The sequence below is a fragment of the Myotis lucifugus genome, unplaced genomic scaffold (assembly GCF_000147115.1).
Source record: "Myotis lucifugus unplaced genomic scaffold, Myoluc2.0 scaffold_71, whole genome shotgun sequence".
NCBI lineage: Eukaryota > Metazoa > Chordata > Mammalia > Chiroptera > Vespertilionidae > Myotis > Myotis lucifugus.
In genome coordinates, this window is record NW_005871119.1 from 2,832,602 (window position 1) to 2,847,158 (window position 14,557).

Genomic DNA, 14,557 nt, shown 5'->3' on the forward strand with positions numbered 1-14,557 from the left:
TCTTTTCACTTCGGAGGAGAGAGAGAGAGTCAAGGCGGAAGGGAGGAGATTTGTACTGGGTCCGGATGGGCAGCCTACCTCTGACCAAGATAGATTAGAGGCTGTGTTTCCCTCCAGGCGACCTGACTGGAATCCCAATAGTGAGAGGGGAAAGGAGGCTCTCGATCGGTATTGCCAGACTCTATTGGGGGGCATCCGAGCTGCTGCTCAGAGACCCACAAACCTCTCTAAGGTGACAGAGACAGTCCAGGGGCCTAATGAGAGCCCGGCAGCTTTCCTTGAGAGGCTGTGCGAGGCCTATCGGGTGTATACCCCCATTGACCCTGATGCCCCAGAAAATCGGAGGGCTGTCATTGTTGCATTTGTTTCCCAGTCGGCCCCAGATATTAGAAAAAAATTGCAGAAGTTAGAAGGCTTTGAGGGGAAATCAATCTCTGAGTTGGTTGAGGTAGCCCAGAAGGTTTTTAACAATCGGGAGGACCCGACGGCAGGTTTAAACACCCGGATGGCCAAGGTCCTCCTGGCCCTAAACGAAGAAAAAGGCCCAAGGGGCCGAAGTGACAATAAGAATAAAGAAAAGCCTCGTGAGAAAAAAGGAGTCCAACCCAAGCTTGGGAAAAATCAGTGTGTATTTTGCAAAAAGGAAGGACACTGGAAAAGGGAGTGCCCTGAACGTGCGGGGGAACTGACTTCCGTGCTGGTGGAGGAGGTGGATTAGGGTTGTCAGGGCTCAACTGGCCCCCAAGAGCCCAGGATAACTCTGACAGTGGGGGGCCAAAAGGTGGACTTCCTTGTGGACACGGGAGCCACCTTCTCTGTCCTGCAACAGCCAGTGGGTCCGGTCTCTAAGACCAAACTCCCCATCAAAGGGGTAACTGGAAAAATGAAATCCTACCCATGGACTAAAGGTCGGATCAGCGACCTAGGAAACGGCTCAGTGACTCACTCATTCCTAGTAATGCCAGAGTGCCCTTACCCTCTGCTAGGCCGGGACTTGCTGAGTAAATTATGGGCCACAATCTCTTTTGAAGGGCCAGGGCCAGAGGTCAAGTTGCAAGACCCAGGGACTGCGGGGATCTATCTCCTGACATTGCCCTTACAGGAGGAATATTTACTACATGAGGAGAAGCCTGGGGAAGTCTCAGCAGATGCCTATCTCCAACAATTAAGACAGGCTATCCCGGGAGTCTGGGCAGAGGACAATCCGCCAGGGTTAGCTAAAAACCGGCCTCCAATTGTAGTCCAGCTGACCAGCAGTGCCACCCCAGTCAGAGTCGGGCAATATCCAATGAGCCAGAAGGCGAGAGTGGGAATCGCCAAGCACATTAAGAAGCTAAAAGAGGCTGGAATCTTGATTCCTTGCAATCTGCTTGGAACACTCCCCTGTTGCCAGTACAGAAACCAGGGACTGAGGATTTCAGGCCGGTGCAGGACTTAAGGGAAGTAAACAAGAGGGTTGAGACTATCCATCCCACGATTCCGAACCCTTCTCAGCCTCCTCAAGCCAGAACACCGGTTCTATACTGTTTTAAACCTAAAGGATGCCTTTTTCTCCCTTCCCCTGGCAAAGCAGAGTCAACCTATTTTCGCCTTCGAGTGGGTGGACCCGACAGAGGGAGAGTCTGGACAGTTAACTTGGACCAGGTTGCCACAAGGGTTTAAGAACTCACCCACTCTGTTCGATGAGGCCCTAAACCAAGACCTCCGGGAGTTCCGTCAGGACCATCCACGGGTGACTCTGCTCCAATATGTAGACGACCTCCTACTGGCCACGGAGGAGGAACAGGACTGTAGACAGGCCACTCGAGAGTTGCTAACCACCCTAGATCATTTGGGGTATCGGGTCTCAGCCAAGAAAGCTCAGCTATGCACTACCCGAGTAACATATTTGAGTTACAACATAGAAGGGGGTAGGCGAACTTTATCCAGTAGCAAAATAAAGGCCATCTTGTCAATCCCCAGGCCTACCACCAAAAAGCAGGTCCGGGAGTTCCTCGGGGCAGTGGGTTATTGCAGGCTATGGATACTAGGTTTTGCAAAAATTGCAAGACCACTATACTCTGCAACAGGGGGAAAGAAGGCCGCCCTGGTCTGGACAGAAAAGGAAGAAGAGGCTTATAAGAGACTGAAAAAAGCCCTAGTAAGCGCCCCGGCACTCGCCCTGCCAGACCTAAACAAACCCTTTCAGCTATATGTAGCTGAAAACAAAGTGGTGGCAAAAGGGGTCCTCACACAACCCCTAGGACCATGGAAACGCCCCGTAGCTTATCTCTCTAAGAGACTTGACCCGGTGGCCTCGGGATGGCCCAACTGCTTGAGAGCCATTGCAGCCACCGCCCTGCTGGTAAAGGAAGCCTCAAAGCTAACCTTTGGCCAAAATCTCCAAGTAGTTGTTCCGCATGCAGTTGAGACCTTATTAAGGAGCCCCCCGGAGAGATGGATGTCCAACGCCCGCATTACCCAGTACCAGGTGTTACTGCTAGACCCACCACGAGTCAGCTTCCTGAAAACAGCTGCCTTAAACCCGGCCACACTCCTCCCTGACGAGGAGGCAGAGCCCCCTTTGCATGACTGCGAGGAGACATTGACTGCCCTCACTTCCCTCCGAGAGGACCTTGTGGACCAGCCCCTGCAGAATCCAGATGAGACCCTCTACACGGACGGGAGCAGCATCGTAGAGGAAGGTACCCGGTATGCGGGGGCGGCAGTGGTGACACAAAAGGAGGTTCTCTGGGCACAGGCCTTAGGAGGACGCACCTCAGCCCAAAAGGCAGAACTTATATCACTCACTCAGGCCCTCCGTTGGGGAAAAGGAAAAAGAGAGAACATTTTAACAGACAATCGGTATGCTTTCGCCACTGTACATGTGCATGGGGCATATCAGGAAAGAGGCCTCCTGACCTCAGGAGGAAAGGACATTAAAAATGCTTCTGAGATACTTAACCTCCTGGCAGCCATATGGGGGCCAAAAGAAGTGGCAGTAATTCATTGCCGAGGGCACCAGAAGGGTGATAGTCCCGAAGCACAGGGAAATCGACTTGCAGACCAAACCGCCAAGGACGTGGCTAAAAGACCAGTAGGGCCCCTAGAAGTTCTCGTAGCCCTGCCAGCATGAAGGCTCCCAGAGAAGCCTACTTATCTGACGGGGGAGCAGAGGCTAGCTGTGAAACTAGGGGCCCAGGAAGGAGAGGCTGGATGGCTAATCCTGCCAGACGGAAGGCCTATAGTGCCAGAAGCCCTGGGGCGGACCATCGCTTCCCAGACCCATCAGAGCACCCACCTGGGGGGAACAAAGCTATCAGAACTACTGGGAAGAGAATTTTACATCCCAGGGCTCCAGAAAATATCCTAAGATGTGGCTAGAAGGTGCCAAGTGTGTGCCCGGGTAAACCAAGGGCCCCCTGTTGTGGCCGCGCCGGGGCAGCGATTCCAAGGACAGAACCCTGGAGAACACTGGGAAGTGGACTTCACCGAGATACCAGGAGGACAAGGAGGGTATAAATACTTGCTGGTTTTCATTGATACCTTCTCTGGCTGGCCTGAGGCATACCCAACCAAGGCAGAGACAGCACAGGTAGTAGTTAGAAAACTCCTCACTGAAATTGTCCCCCGGTTTGGCCTGCCACTATACATGGGGTCCGATAATGGCCCAGCGTTCATCGCCAAAGTTACACAATCCATAGTTAAAGCCCTGAGAGTTACCTGAAAATTCCATTGTGTCTATAGGCCACAAAGTTCTGGACAGGTAAAGAGAATGAATCGGACCTTAAAGGAAACATTAACTAAATTAAAATTAAAGACTGGCGAAAACTGGGTAAGTCTCCTTCCTTTTGCTCTCCTCAGAGCTAGGTGCACTCCAAACATAAAGGGACTCACCCCTTTTGAAATTATGTTTGGCAGGTCACCACCTCTTCTTCCCCGCCTAAGGGAGGAAGAGCTTGCCCGACTGTCTACCCGAAATTTGCTTAAGTCCTTACAGGCTTTGCAGAGCAGCGCCGCGTCGGCACGACGGGTGGTGAGAGCCGTACGGGAGGAGGATGTGCTGAGATCCAGTCCAACACAGCCTGCCTTCTCTCCGGGAGATCTCGTTTGGGTGAAGCGTCACAACCCTGGCAGCCTGGAACCTAGATGGGATGGACCCTACCAGGTGGTGCTGAGCACTCCAACCGCCATCAAAGTCGCAGGAAAAAGGCACTGGATCCATCGTACGCAGGTTAAGAAAACGAACGACAGCGTCAAGGGATGGCGAGTCCAGAAGACCGGAGACCCGTTGAAGGTCAGACTCACTCGGTGTTCTTCCTAACTCTCCTCATCTGCCTGCAGCCGGGACTGGGAAATCCCCATTTGGCCAAAAATTACTCTTAGGAGGTCACACGTACTATTGATGGGACAGTTATAGGCTCTGTTGTTGGAATAGGGGCGCCTGTCATCCCGACAGATCTCTATAAACTGTTTGGAAAAAACTGGGAAAATTCCCGTAGCAAAACTGCATCAACTGGGTATGGCTCGGGGGGCCATCCCCGAGTCACCAAAGCCAGGGGTTACGGGTGCGGAAACCTAACCCTAGAGCAAAAATTGTGGCACACTCGACATTATGTCTGCCCCCGGGAAGCGGGTAGTAACTGTGGAGGAGAGGGTGACTTCTATTGTGCCTCTTGGGGTTGTGAGACCCTAGCCCCATGGAAAAAACCTCCCACCGACAAGCTCCTCCGTCTGAACAGAGAGGTTCGACCTGGGGCCCCGAAGAAGAACTGCACGATCGGAAATTGTAACCCCGTCCTCCTCATGCCTCTCGCCTGGTGGACTGACCAATGGGAAGGGGGAAAAACGTGGGGACTAAGACTCTATGTAAGCGGCCGAGACCCTGGCCAGCTCTTCACCATTCAACGCCGGACTCTTCCCCGGTGGTTCAACCCGATTGGCCCCTTGCATCCCCTAGACAAGCCAGAGAGGCCGAGCCAGCCACAGCACCCAGCCCCAGCTAAACCTCCTGGTTCCCCTGGGTCACAAAGGTCTGGGAGCCCCAGCCCTACTCCACCTGCAGCCACGACCTCGCCAGCCCTTGGGGACCTACAACAGCTTTTGGATACAGGCGCAGGAAAACCAAACCAGAAGCTGCTGGGAACCTTGGACTTAATGTTTTCTTTCCTAAATCGCACCTCTCCAAACCTGACCGCAGATTGCTGGCTGTGCCTCAACCCTGAACCCCCTTATTATGTTGGGATAGGGGCAGGGGCCCAGCTCGGGAAGGACGCTTCTGCCATCAGGAACCTTTCGGCAGAAAGTCTGCCAGACAGACTGTGTATGTGGGGACACAAACACCAAGGACTTACTCTTGGGGACATCTTAAACCCCGGGACTTGTGTGTACCCTATGAACTACCCCCTTAGCAGTTCCACCTATACAGATCTATGTAATTCATCTATCATACTTCCAAAGAATTATACAGGAGAGACCCCCACCTACTTAGTAGCTCCGGAGGGGACTTGGTGGGCATGTACAACTGGTATAACCCCTTGCATCTTCTCTCCAGTCCTCCAGAATCCAATGGACCCTGGACTATGCATTCTAACTCATATCCTCCCACAGGTATATTACTATTCGGGAGAAGGGGGCCGAGAACATTTAAACCTCGAACCCAGAAGGGTTAAAAGGGCCCCCATCCTAATTCCCCTCCTTATGGGAATAGGACTAGCAGGGTCCACGGCCGTCGGAACAGCCGCCCTAACAACCGGCCACCAGAATTATAAAGAGTTAAATAGGCAAATAAATCAAGATTTAAACTCTCTCGAAAAATCTGTTAGCCAACTGGAGGACTCCCTTAGTTGACTCGCAGAGATAGTATTACAAAACAGACGAGGCCTAAATCTGCTTTTCCTGAAGCAGGGAGGCCTCTGTCTGGCTTTAGGGGAGTCTTGCTGTTTCTACACCAACCACTCGGGGTTGATCAGGGAAAACCTTAGCCAGCTGCGAAAACGGCTGGCTGACCGAGAAGAGGCTAGAAGGGCTGAAGGCAATTGATATGAAAATTTATTTTCCTGGTCCCCCTGGCTAACTACCCTGCTCTCCTCCTTGGCAGGACCAGTCGTTCTGCTCCTGCTAGGGCTCATATTTGGCCCCTGCATTGCCAGATGCCTCCTCAATTTCATACAAAATCGAATACAAGCTGTAAAGTTAATGGTTTTATACACCCAATACTCCAAAATCTTAGAGGAAGACGCTAAATCAAAGATTTGATTCCCAATAAGACCAGTAGGGAATGTACTGGGCTGCATATCGGGGCGCGCTGTGCTGTCTGTTCCTGGAACAGACAGATAGGAAGGTACTGACATCAGGTCAGGGCTTGAGATATGGTCTCATGGTTCCTCCTCAATATACTGTGCTCTCTGTTCCCGGAAAACATAGATAGGAAGGTGATAATGCTATACTGTGTCGGGAACAAATTGCGTAAACAAGGCTTTGTAACTTTGTAGTTTTTGCAAATAAATATGCTGTAACTTTTGCAGTCTGGACCACAGTTCAGCCTTTTGCTTCGGTGGGGTGCTGGAACTGTCGTCAGCTGGCCAGCTTAATAAAGGCACCTAAATTTAAATTCTGAGTCAGTGGTCTATCTCGCTGAGTCAACCCATAACAATATCAGCAGGCTTGTTCTTGTGCATTTCTGGCAGAGTCCTGATTTGCTAATTTAGCCACTCTAATATCAAGAACCTACTGTATTCATACAATACTGAGCACTTGCTCATCTGCATGGCGGTGATGTTTGGTCAACAAAGTTATCTGCTGTCTTCCCGTCGATCTCATCTTTGTCGTTCTCAAACATCAACCCACTAACCCCCGGTCATTGATACCAATGCCGCCAGTGACCTCGAGTTTAACAGGGAAAGGGGGCAATTAACTGAGCCTCTCGGTATCACCTCTTCAAGTCAGGTTCGAGAGGTAACTGTCAGAACACAGCCACCATCTCCTCTCCGTGTTCTAAAACACAACACGAGAGAGGAAGTGTCTTTTGGGAGACGATCTCGGGCGCCCAAACTCTCCCCAAGCCGGGGCCCCGCCAGGCCCTCTTCCCAGCGAGGTCCACACCCACCTCTGGCTTCCGGGATCCTGAACTAATTCTCCGGCAACGCCCTGCGGACTGGCGGAGGCAGCAAGGCCTCCCGTCCCCCTCCATCTCCTCCAGCCGCGCCCTACGTGGTCTACCCCGCTGAGCCGCCTCCGCCTCGCCCCCATCACTTACCGACCCGCCCTATTCACAGGCCGCCGCCGTTCCCCGGTGCATTCGCGAGGCCGAACTCCCCGCCCGAAAGCCGAGGCCGGGAGAAAAGAAGGACTCCAAATCCCACTCCGTAAACACGTTTGAATTTCCCCGCTGCTAATGCCACGACCGCCTATTGGTCGATGGTGGTCACGTGAAAGCGTCTGTCGTGATTGGCTCGTGTGCGTCGGCACCGCCCCTTCCTCTACGACCCGTGCGTCCTGGCCAGGGAGGGTCCTTGCGGGGACGCCTCCGCTGCTGCGCGGGGTTCTTAGTTGCTGGTTGTCCGCAGGCGCCTGGTGGCCGGCTTTCCTGCACCTTCCAGTTTAATCAGCCAGATTTTTGTCCCGGCGGGAGCCACCCCTGGGCGGAGTTACCCGGGGAGAGGAAAACGGGCGGGGACGCTGCTCCCGGCGTGTGGACCTCAAAGGTGCCCTGAGAACAAGTCCTTCTCCCTGACCGCCACCCCATTCCTGCGTCCTCGGCGCTCCTCACTGCCGGGCTTAGGGAGGAGGCGGCTAGAAAGGATGGTTCACTGCGCAGCCCTGCTGCCAGCTCAAGATCTCAGTGCCTGTGTCAGCTCCCACTGGTGCCCTGCCGCTGCCCTTCGTGATTCCATGCTTGCCTCCAAGCCACGGCCTGTCCTTTGTCAGAATTGTGCGCAGAACTCGCCCTTCACGATTGCTCATCAGCCCCTCATCCTCCGAGCCTGTCTCACTTACGGGCTCAAGAATCATCAGAGAAAGGTCACTTTTCGAGTAATCTACCCCCGTGCGGGGCTCTGCTAAGTGGCTTTGCGATCTAAGGCAACGAGAAGTCTGTTGTACCAGCATCGTGACATGCGCGCTGGTAGGACAGTTGTTGGGTTTTGTGTGTGTGTGTGCTGGAAACTAGCTGCAGCTGTCCCTTGGTAACTCCAAAGCTGTTGTTAGAACCCTCGCCTTCCCAGCTCTGGCTAGCCACCATGAAAGCCCTCCCTTACTTAATAAATGTTTCCATACCTGCAGGCTATGTATTTTTACCCGAGCAGAGCAAAATGATCGGCTAATCACCACCTTTGCACCATTGCATATAACACTGCCTTTAGTAGGAAGGAATTTACTATCCCACCAATTCTTATTTCTAAAAATAATATTCTTCAGGTCTCCTTTCTTTGAAAACTCTCTGAAATCAATAAAAGACATATATGTAAAAAAAGAAAAGTTACAAATTATATATGTGGCTCACATTTTATATCTTGGATGGTGTTGCTAGAAACTAAAGCAGCCACTAAAAAGCAAAAACAAAACAAAAGTTATAGCTAATCATTGAAAATAGGAAAAATTAAAATGTTCAATAAATCCAAAATGAAGCAGAAAATCACAAACGAGGAAAAAAGAACAGGTAAGAAAAACAGAAAAGATAGAAAATGATATATTAAATCCAACTATATAATCACATTAATTGTACATGATCAAAAAACACCTCCTAAAAGGATAGAGATTTTTATATTTAATAAAAAATCCCAAGTATCAACTATCTTCTGGCTGCAATAAACCCACTTTAAGTATGAAGACAAATAAGATAAAAGTAAAAGGATGTAAAAAGATATGCCATGCTAACACTATTAAATACAGAACAAGGAAGACCTAACTTGGCAGAGGTCAAGGAAAACAGACTTAGGAGTTTTTGATCATCTAGTTAAAGTGATCTTTCATCTCTGATGTAGGATATTTTTTTAATGTATCCTCAGACATGGATCCAGATTGAAAACTTGTCAGAAGTTAAGTGCATCTGCTGGAAATCTACATCAAATGCTTTAGAGTTCAGTCCCAAATTCTAAATCACAGGTACTGAGAGAGCTGTGAAAGTAGGCACTGTTTCTTTCTGATGACTAAGAGAAGTTTGACACATTATATAGCAATGAATAGAACACAAAATCTGTGAAAACAGGCTAGAGAGTTCCAAAACCCCCAGTGGATGTCTGAAACCATGGATAATATTGTATTCTATATATACACAACATTTTTGTCTATACATACACACCTATGATAAAGTTTAACTTACAAATAAGGCACATTAAGGGATTAACAGTAACTAATAAAATATAACAATATATTGTAATAAAAAGTTATGTGAATGTGGTCTCTCTCAAAATATCTTATTGTAATGTACTCATCTTTCTTCTTGTGATGATTTAAGATGATAAAATGCCTATGTAATGAGAGGTGAGGTGATGACATAGGCACTGTGACTTAGCTTTAGGCTACTATTGCCCTGATGGTATATTATAAAGAGGATCATCTGCTTGGGGTGACCCCGGATCACTAAATCATGACGATGTCAATGGTTGAGCAGATGGTATCCATGGTTGAGCTTGTCAATGGTTGATGATTGAGGAAATTTAATATTTTGGGGCCTTGGTTGACTGCAGGTAACTGAAACTGCAGAAAATGAAACCATGGAGAGCAGCATCTCCCATCTGTGGGTACATACACCTGCACCTAGTTCTGAAGGGCCCAGGAAAATGCTAGCTGTATGCAAGTTTTCCCAAGACCTCATTAGCCTATAGGTTCATTCAGTCACCTAAAGACTAAGATTTCCCCATCTGCATAATGCTGATTCTCAGCCTGAGTTTTCCCTTTGGAGTTTTCTGAGAGTCACAGGGGGTTTCTTACTTGTGATCAAAAACAAGTCTAGCCTCAGTGGATGCCACATTTCTCCTCTAAGGATCCCCACTGCTCTCCTAGACTCTGTTTCTCTGAGCATCTCATTCTTTGCTAAGCACAAACTACTTTACCAAACTCTGCATGATTCTTAAAAGTTCACAGTTGTAAACCTTGGTGGTCTGTGGCAAATTGGGTTTACCTCTCCTTTGTAACTTCCAATCTGAGAAGTCAAGAGCAATGCAGTATGTGTATGTGCCTTAATGTTCTATGGAGTGTGCTGTGAATGCTCTCAGTTTTTGCTCATAGCCTCACGTGGCCTAGCATGTAGATACTGATGTATGGACTGGTCTGGGAACAATGCTATACTCAGAACCTCTTTCCTGCTCTAATGACTAAGGGTTTGTTACTGGGGAGCTCATTGCACCTTCCTCCTTCCACCCTTAAAATGAATTCTCTCTCAGGGGATTCTATAGCCCTCTTTCAGCTTGACTTCTGTCAGAGTATCTCATAATGTACCTCAATTGCCCAGTAACCCAAGCAGGAAACAAAGCTCGTGTTCCTTCCCAAGGTTCTTCAGGTCCCAGGAAATTAGGTTGGCTTCACAAATTCCCAGACATGCTTAGACAGGCCTGAACCTGCAGGAATTGCAACCCAGATTCAAGCTGAAACTTTGCTATCCTGATGCACAACAAAAATCTTCAAATGAACTCAGCTGTGACAAACCTCTAAATCACACAAAGCCGCTCCACACCCCTAGCAATAAAGGCAGCCAGTAGTAACAGAGGACATAAGGTGGCAGCAAAAACAATGGAAAGGCCACCTAGGGAACACAGAAGCCAATCACCATACAGGACATTCTGCCAAGGGCAGGAAGGAATTTGGGCTTTCAATAATTCTGCTGAAATTCTTCCATAATACTCAAGCTGGGGGCACAGGTTACACGTTTTTAAAAATATGTTTTTATTGATTTTAGAGAAGAAGGGAGAGGGAGAGAGAGTGAATCATTGACTGGCTGCCTCCTGCACAATCCCTACTGGAAATCAACCCAGGTATGAGCCCTGACCAGGAATCCAACCAGCAATCTCTCAGTGCATGGGACCATGCTCAGCCAACTGAGCAACACTGGCCAAGGCATTACTTGTTAATATATAGGTACATAGACTGGAAGGATAAAAATAGCATTAAAATAGTTACTATTTGGATAATGGAATTGTGGCACTTTTTCTAAATAAAGTTTAGTTTTTATACTGTCTTACTCTATTTTCCCAATGAAAAGCCAAGGAAAAAAGTGAAGGTTGCTATTATATACATCTGTGAGCCTAACTATTCGAAGATCCTCAGCACAGCAACAACTCTTGCTCAAACCAAGAATTAATCACTAATTCTCTCTAATTTCTTACTTAGTTTGTGAGTGTATATGTTAAAAGCCATAACACAGGAATAGCAGAAGCTTAGTTCACAAATTAAAAGAACTATCATATTTGCTTATAATCTATTAGAGGCTCAGTGCACAAAATTTGAGCACAAGTTGGGTTCCTCGGCCTGGCCAGCGATCAGGGCCAATCTGTGAGGCAACCGGTGGGGCAATTGGAGGGCCACCACTGGCACCCCCATTGGCTGGCCTGGTGCCACCCGCTTGCCAGCCCCTGAAACGGGCTGGGGCTTGCGAGCTGGGGGCAGCTCCTGCATTGAGGGCCTGCCCCCTGGTGGTCAGTGTGCATCATAGCGACTGGTTGTTCTGCCGTTCAGTCCATTTGCATATTAGGCTTTTATTATATAGGATAAATCACTTGAAACCCAACTCCATGCCCCATTCTTAGAGAGTGTGGGAAATTCAGTAACAGTTGGGATTCCACCTACTCAAGACTGTACCTTGTGTCTTGTGTATCACTAAGACTTTGGAGGGCCTTAGTCATCAATCATTTACTCACACTGGTTACTGCCAAAGTGCCAGGGTATTTCCAGGGAATCTCCTGCTTTGGTCCACAGACAGGTTCCTGGATACATCAGGAAGGCTGATAGCATCGGTGCTGAAGGTGCAGCCTTCTGAGTGCCCCCAGAAAGAAGCCAGCTTGTTTAGGGGTCTTGCTATGTTTTGTTTCTGAGGCAAGGAAATACTATACTAAGGGTCTAGCCACCTGTTTGGAATACATAAGTTTTTTTTAAAGCCCTCAACATTTATTTGTGGAGAACATTTATAACAATTAAAACACAAACCAGTTAACTTGGTAACAGAGCTGTGATAATAAACATAATAAGCAGTTTTCTGAAATTCTGAAATAATTTCTGCAGATTAAGTATAAGATATGGAATGCTTCAAGTATCTATCATCTATCTATCTATCTATCTATCTATCTACTTATCTATCTTATCTGAAATTATCTTTTAATGGTGTCTCCCATGAGGGGTCTGAATTAACTTGTTATGTGAATATATAGAGGAGTCAAGACCTTTCTTCAGTTAAGAAAAAAATTTAAAACATTATTTTAATATAATATTTTAGGTTCTCAAATTTCCTTATTATAGTATTAAATGTGCATCTTTTAGTGATAGGAACACTGTCCTAACATTTTCATATCGTTCTTTATGTTAAAGCTTCTTAAGGTTTCACTCACTCAGAGCACATCAGTGTGGGTGAGGTGTTCATCTGGGCATAAAGTCACTCTCCCACAGCCTCTTGCACAACCACCTGTGCACACAGGTCTGATTAGAGTGCCACTTGCACCATGGACATCCAGGGTAGTGACTGTGGCACCTGTCAGAGATTCACTCCCTGCTTCATCTGATAGAGCAAGGTTGCACAGGGAGTGTCCAGCAGCCAGACTAGTCCTGTTGGAATGGCACCCATAGATGCCTCAGGGGTGAAGAAGAGCTGCAAGATCCCTTTCCTCTAAAAACAGTCAACAAGAAAATCTAAGAGGCTTCATCCTTATAAACTCTGTAGATGAGTGCACGAAGGAGAGACAGATGGAAGAAAAGCAGGCATTGGTAAAATGGTAATGTTAATTTGACAATAATAGGTGTCCTATAGAAAATAAGTCATTAGATTTTTTTTAAATGAGAGTGAAAGAGAAATAGGAATTCAAGGAGTAAATATAGCATTCATATTAGTGAGTGAAATTAATTAGGTTAAAACAGTTTCTCTGATATAGTACCTTAATATTTACTAGTCGGTGACTTCAAATTCTGAATTGTAGTCATTTGGAAAAGAAATATGGGGATGGGCAAAAGTAGGTTTACAGTTGTGAGTGCACAAAACATTCTATTGCTGTATTATTATTTATTATTGTATTATTTATTCTATTACAACTGTAACCCTACTTTTGTCCACCCCTGTATACTTACTATATAATCATATCAAATATCAACATATTAATAGCAATAATAGCAATCAGCTCTAATTTCCTGGGAGAATATCAAGAGTAAAAAAAAATGAGAAAGTTTTATATTTGTCAGTAACTTTACAATTTTTAAAATGCTTTCACTTAAATGATCTCATTTGATCCTCATATCAGTTTATGAAATAAGTGGCAACGTTCTTCTCTCCATCATTTTGTAGGTAAAGGTTAGACCAGTTTAGTAACTTACATTGGGTCATATGTCTGAGAAATAGCAACACTAAGACCAGAACTCTGGGCTTTTGTTTCCCAGTTAATTTTTATTTTTGACACAATGATCATTCATAGCTCTCTAGTTTCTGTCACCAAAAATAGCCATTAATTTCTGGGGTTGAATAAAGCTTGTTCGTGAATAGGTATAATTTGCAGTATTTTATCCATATTGGATTGATAGCTTTTGTGTTTGTTCCTTTTTATGTGCTGTTAAAATAATATATGAATCAACCTTAATAAACAGCTTTTCTTTGGGTTCTCCAAGAGCCTTAGTCCTCAACCAGAGTTTAGTTGGCAGATGGCTGAGGGTGCCATTTGAAATCATCACTTCCACCTACTCCACCCTTTGACCCAATTTCAACCAGAAGTTGGCACCACAGCTATTATATTGCATATATTGCAGAAGCTTTGAGTTTGCTTAAACCTGTTTCAGCTATTTTCAACCAGGCTATTTAACTCTGAAAAGGGCAGAAGTAGAAAGACATGTATGCAAGGACATACACTGTCAGATTCATTCTCTTCTCTACCCAATTCCTAGATCCATCTCTTTCCATGAAGGCTCAGGAGTAAACATGCAGATGGTTTAGGCTGGAGAGAGGGTTGCATAGACCTTGAGAGGGACATATAAATGTTATCAGCTCTGAGGGATCCCCAAAAGCCATGAAAGTTCCACCTGTAACGCTGTTCTACAGAGAAAACTCTGCTTCATTTGGAACTTTCTGATTGCTCTGGGTGCCCTTCATAGTCAGAAAATATCCATCTCTAACATTTGTTAGCTACAGGGCCAGAGTATAAATAGAGGCCCACATACCATAGGTCTAAATATTTAAAGGTCATAGGTCAGGCTAACAAGCTGTAAAATAAAATGTCTTCTTTTCCCATTATAACAAAGTTAATGCTGTTTGTTACTGAGAGTTGGCAAATATAAAAGGCATGTGAATTTAATTATTACTCTACATTGTAGGCATTTTTGTTGATGGGTCAACAATGTTTAGATGAGTAATAACATAAAGTATATAATTTATGTTCTTATAAATTGATTC

At 46.6% G+C, this 14,557-nt stretch overlaps 1 protein-coding gene across 1 annotated transcript in view; it reads right to left on the reverse strand.

The window, feature by feature from the left end:
* The window catches only part of TTK (TTK protein kinase), a 48,599-nt gene extending 41,159 nt beyond the window's left edge, over positions 1 to 7,440 (reverse strand). The window contains exon 1 of the mRNA XM_006090358.3: positions 7,238 to 7,440. The gene's annotated coding sequence lies outside the window, so the exon portion shown is untranslated. The remainder of the gene's footprint in view (positions 1 to 7,237) is intronic.
* Positions 7,441 to 14,557: the final 7,117 nt, after the last annotated feature.